Here is a 6,000-nt window from a genome sequence, read left to right as displayed (position 1 = left end):
AATAAGATGATGCTTGGGTAGAAGCAAATTAACATTATTTTCAGGTGGAGAAAAGAACCTTTCAAATCACTGATTAATTGATTGAAGGTAGGCATGTCTTGTGCTTTCTTCTAATGCTAAGCCCGTGCTCTTTCCACTGAGCCACGCTGCTTTTCTAAAATTGCCCAGGATATCTTACAAAAATAATAAATTTCCTCAGTTAAATCACAATACATGTTCAGTATACTTATGAAGGACCCCCACACATCATCAAACCACTTTCTTCTCTTTAAAGACTCTACTAAAGACCCTCCTCTCTTGGAAACCTTCTCAATTCAACAGCATTATGCCAATTTACTCTGATCCCTCTAGCAGTGACATTACTGTCTCACATCTCTCTCTATATATGTGCACCTCTTTAAGTGTGATTGTTCACTCCTTCTCTTATACTTTTGCCTTTTCTAGTCTCCTCTGCCTTTTGTGTCTAGTTGTTTGTGTGATTGTGGTTGTTAGATTGTAAACTCCTTGATGATGAAGAAGTTAATAATCAAAGCTCTGTCTCCTCTAGATTATAAACTCCTTGTGGGCAGGGAACGTCTACCAACTCTGTTGTACTGTACTCTCTTAAATGCTTAATACAATGCTCGGCATACAGAAAGTGCTCAGTAAGTATGATTGATAGATTGGCTGATTGATTTCTAGGAATTAATTTTGAGCCTTAGGTGAATTTCCTCTAAGGAAGCCTGCTCACTTGATAAAATCTCGACTGGATTATTACATCAGCCTCCTTTCTGATCTCCCATCCTCCTGTCTCTCCCCACTTCAGTTTATACTTCACTCTGCTGCCCGGATCACCTTTGTGCAGAAATGCTCTGGGCATGTCATTCCCATCCTCAAAAATCTCCAGTGGTTGCCTATCAACCTTCTCATGAAGCAAAAACTCCTCACTATTGGCTTCAAAGCCAATGATGTGTATATACACTATATTTATTTCACTTGTACATATTTACTACTCTATTTATTTTGTTAATGATGAGCATATAGCTTTAATTCTATTTGTTCTGATGATTTTGACACCTGTCTATATGTTTTGTTTTGTTGTCTGTCTTCCCCTTCTAGACTGTGAGCCCATTGTTGGGTAGGACTGTATATGTTGCCGACTTGTACTTCCCAAGCGCTTAGTACAGTGTTCTGCACACAGTAAGTGTTCAATAAATACAATTGAATGAATGAATGAATCTATAATTCTATTTATCTATTTTGATGGTATTGTTGCCTACTTGTTTTGTTTTATTGTCTGTCTCCCCCTTCTAGACTGTGAGCCCACTGCTGGATTGGGATTGTTTCTGTTGCTGAATTGTACTTTCCAAGCGCTTAGTACAGTGCTCTGCACACAGTAAGCACTCAATAAATACGATTGACTGAATGAATGAAAAGCAAATTAGCATTATTTTCAGGTGGAGAAAAGAACCTTTCAAATCACTGATTAATTGATTGAAGGTAGGCATGTCTTGTGCTTTCTTCTAATGCCAATCAGTGCTTAGTGCAGTTATCTTCAAATACAAGGTGATTATTATACCATTTACTAACTGACTGAATGAACCCTGGATTAGAATGCAATCTTAGGCCATTGTCAGAGAGAATTGGGAGAAATCATCTTAAAGCTGTCATTAGACTACTATCCCACTTGTCTGGTTGGGAACTAGTTTTCTTGGGTTGATTAAGACCCTGACAGTGAAGGTGGGATCAACTAAGGGCCATTTAAGGGGCTTTGATTAGTGGAGGCAAGAATTCAGTGTTATTTCTTAGATTAAAGAGAAAACTGTGTTTCGAATATCTCATGAAGACCTAGGGGGGAACTTTCAAAGAATTACTATGCTCTGATTTAGGTTCCCATGATTTAGGTGACTCTCACAGTAGAGTAAGCAGTCAGGATAACCAATAAGATGATGCTTGGGTAGAAGCAAAGAGGATGTATTTCAAATTTTTGGAATCCCCTCATCTCTGAGACATTATTCATAACTAAAAAGTACCTTCAGGAAAGCAGTGATTCAGCTAATAACGAGATAAATAAGACTGCCTGAAAATCAGACAGGAAAATTCATCTTCCATATTGCCTCTAGATGATCCTGAAATTAACTCTGGGACTCAAACGCCTTACCATATATTAGGGTTCCCAAAAGAAAGTCACCTTAGAGAAATAACAAACCTCTAGAACAGATGCTAGATTGTGAAGGCTAACTTTTTTTCTTTTTTTTTCTGAGAAGATCAGTTTTATTATTTAAAGTGTTTAATTAACAGTTCAGGGACTTTGGGTTTTTTTTTTTTTCTTTATGTTGACTAAGCTTCTACTGCGTGCAAGTGAGAGTTTAATCAAACAACTTTCCCAATCGGTTCTTCATTTGGAGCCACGGGTATGGAGTCACGTAAGAAATATCTCAAAAAAAGAGTTGTGGTTTTAGATTTTCTGTTCATCTCTTTTGTGGAGGTTAGCTGCCAGGCAGTCAGGAGTCTTAGGAAAGTTGAGATTTTAAACAGCAATTATTTTATAATGTATTTCTTTTGTTCACCACTAGTAAATTGGATTACGTTTCCAGCTGCTGAAGGATATCTAAAGCTTTTCCAGTAAGATAAATTAACTTTATAGGTTCAGGGATCCTTCTGAATAGAGGTTGGGATTCTCCTAATCTTTTTAATATGAAAATCATGTTTCTTCCTTCCCATTAACCCTTATCCTATTTCTGATTCTTCACTCACGTGTTCCATTTATCCTGGCGAACAGCCAAACGGTCTCTGCTGGTCGAGTGCTTGTTTACTCTTCTCTTCAGCAAAAGCCTCATCAGCCAAGGTGCCTGTGGCTTGCTTAGAGCCTTCGCTGCCCCCTTCAACCAATTAATCAGTGGCATTTCTTGGGCACTTAATGTGGGCAGAGCATGGCACTAAGCTCTTGGGAAAGTACAATACAACAGAGGTAATAATAATAATGATGGTATTTGTTAAGCACTTACTATATGCAAAGCATTGCTCTAAGCGCTGGGGAGCTTACAAGGTGATCAGGTTGTCCCATGGAGGGCTCACAGTCTTAATCCCCATTTTACAGATGAGGGAACTGAGGCCCAGAGAAGTGAAGTGACTTGCCCAAAGTCACACAGCTGACAGTTGGAGGAGCCGGCATTTGAACCCATGACCTCTGGCTCCAAAGCCCGGGCTCTTTCCACTGAGCCACACTGCTACCCACGGGGAACTTAAATCAGGTAATGCATGAATATCAGCAGTTTGTTCAGGCTATAAATTACACACTATCCACATGGTGACCTTATCGAAGGAATCCTCTTCTCAGCAATACAGTGTACGTGTGTGTATTTAATGCAGATATCCACTTGAATGTATACATGGCCATGTTGCCAAGCAGCGTGGCTCAGTGGAAAGAGCCCGGGCTTTGAAGTCAGAGGTTGTGGGTTCAAATCCCGACTCCACCACTTGTCAGCTTTGTGACTTTGGCAAGTCACTCAACTTCTCTGTGCCTCAGTTACCTCAGCTGTAAAATGTGGATTAAGACTGTAAGCCCCACATGGGACAACCTGATCACCTTGTAACCTCCCCAGCACTTAGAACACTGCTTTGCACATAGCAAGAGCTTAATAAATGTCATTATTATTATTATTATTACATGCCAGTCAAAAATCACACCTCAGAGTACTAACCACTGCATCTTTCCTGTATAAATGCAACTCAAATTAGTCATCATTTCGGATCTGAATCTAGACAATTTTACAAGGAAAACCAGTTTGAACAGATGGGATTCTTTAATTATATTTCACACCGAGTGGAGCAGAGAAAAGCAAGTGTCCAGCTCTGTTCAGAAGGAGCTAGAGTTTTAAAAGTGTGGGGACTTACATTAAGAAGGTAGTGAAAAGCTGGAACCACTCTAGTGGTTTGCCTCTTTGGGAAAGGAAACAAACTCTTGAGATTGAGGAAAATGGAATGAAAAGTTCAAACATTGCTATTTGTGCTTGAACGTCAAGAAAAATAAGTCTATGTGTTGGAAGCTGAAAATCTCTCTCTCCAACTGCTCGTTCAAAGAGGGGAATTTTGTAGGTTCCTGGATTTGAATTCAATGAATAGTAGAGACTGCTTCCCCTCTTGGGATTGCGCCTGGAGAGTTTCCAGTACTCTGCCAGTCTCAGCTACACGAGGGAGAGTCAAAGAGAAACATTTCCAATTTTAGCTTGGGCAGTGGCTATCTAGTGGAAGGCAATCTGCTACTAGTCAAAACCCACCTATGCTGGGCAGCAGCAGCATGGGAGAGAGTCAAGCATGGAGTCTCAACTTTACTACACGGAATAAGACAATGGTAAACCACTTATGTATTTTTACCAAGAAATTTATATGGATACACTACCAGAATGATTGCAGATGGAAGTGAGGTGTTCTGGGAGAGATATGTCCACAGAGACAAGACAAGAGACCGCTTGGTCAGGAATTCTTCCTGGGAGGGTGAAACCATACCTATACTTAGGCTCTGCCTGAAGGGAGCAAGGCAATGGATCTGACTTTCTGCATGAGGATGGTAAAGCTTCAGTTGATGATTTTCCCCAGAAGAGGGTTCTATTGGGAAAACCTCCAAAAAACAATTTTTAACTTTCAGCTCCCACCCCTGCCTCAATTTCCCTCCTTCCCTCCCTGTTCTGAAGAGCTGCTGAACCCAGAGAGAGCCTCCAGGGTTGAGGGGATGTCCCCCAGGTAGGGATAATGCTCTGCTTTGAAAGGCTGGAAATTTCCTCTCTGGGCAGAGCAAAGCAAGGATTTTCCCATCCAAGTGGGTCTAATCTCTCCTGGGGCTGCTTGCCAGGTTCTGGGGTCCCATCCCAGGGTCATCCCCCCCCATCCCGCCCATCAGGGGTCCCGTAGGAGCAGCCCCTGCCTGTCCCCCACAGCCTGCCCCACTGCCTCGGCAGCCGTGAGCCGTGAGCCGTGAGCCCCCTCAACCTAGCCTGATGCCTTGAAGTGGTTTTAAATGCCAAAAAACCACATCTGGTTCAAGACCCACATTTGGTTTAAAAAAGATCCATATTCGTCTCCTAAGCGATAGGTTGCTGACTGCTGCTGCATTTAATTAGTGAGTCATGAGAAATAAAGAAAGAAAGCACATCAAAAAGCTCTCCCATTTTTATCCAGCCATTCAGTAGGCTTAAGCTGACATTTTTTGACACAGAACCAAAGTGGGTTTCACTCCAATATAGCATGCAGAGAGACAATTTTTCCATTTTATTGCAGCCTCACTGAGCCCAGAGTTACTCAATCTCATATTTTTTAAATGGTATTTAAGCGCTTACTATGTACCAGGCACTGTATGCTAGGCGCTGGGGTAGATTCAAGCTAATCAAATTGGACACAGCCCATGTCCCACATGGGGCTCACAAGTCTTAATTCCCATTTTACAGATGAGGTAACTGAAGCCCAGAAAAGTTAAGCGACTTGCCCAAGGACACACAGCAGACAAGTAACAGAGCTGGGATTAGAACCCAGGTCCTCCTGACTTCGAGGCCCATTCTCTATCCACTAGGCAACGCTGCTTATCTTCACAGTCTCCAACCATCCCAATGATTGGTGATCCCAGCCCTTCGAATCCAAAATTATGGGAGAGCTCTGAGCCTCTTGGGAAAAGATGTGTGTGAAGCAGTGTGGGGTAACAGAAAGAACATAGGCCTGGATGTCAGAAAACCTGGGTTCTAACCCAGCCCCACCACTTTTCTTCTGTGTGACCTTGAGCAAGTCATTAAACTTCCTTGTGCCTTGTTTTTCTCATCTGTAAAATGGGGATCAAATACTTGTTCCATCTCTCCCTTAGACTTTGAGCCCTGTGAGGAACAGACACAGTTTCTGACCTGATTATCTTGTATCTACTCCAGTACTTGGCAGATAGTAGGCATCTAACAAATACTACTATTATTAAAAGACATGAAATAAGGGGAAAACAATAATAACGTTGATACATTAGCTTTCAGTATAATGCATTTT

This window comes from Tachyglossus aculeatus, chromosome 7 (assembly GCF_015852505.1).
Source record: "Tachyglossus aculeatus isolate mTacAcu1 chromosome 7, mTacAcu1.pri, whole genome shotgun sequence".
Taxonomy (NCBI): domain Eukaryota; kingdom Metazoa; phylum Chordata; class Mammalia; order Monotremata; family Tachyglossidae; genus Tachyglossus; species Tachyglossus aculeatus.
The sequence above is the reverse complement of the archived record's forward strand: the minus strand, read 5'-3'. Positions refer to the sequence as shown.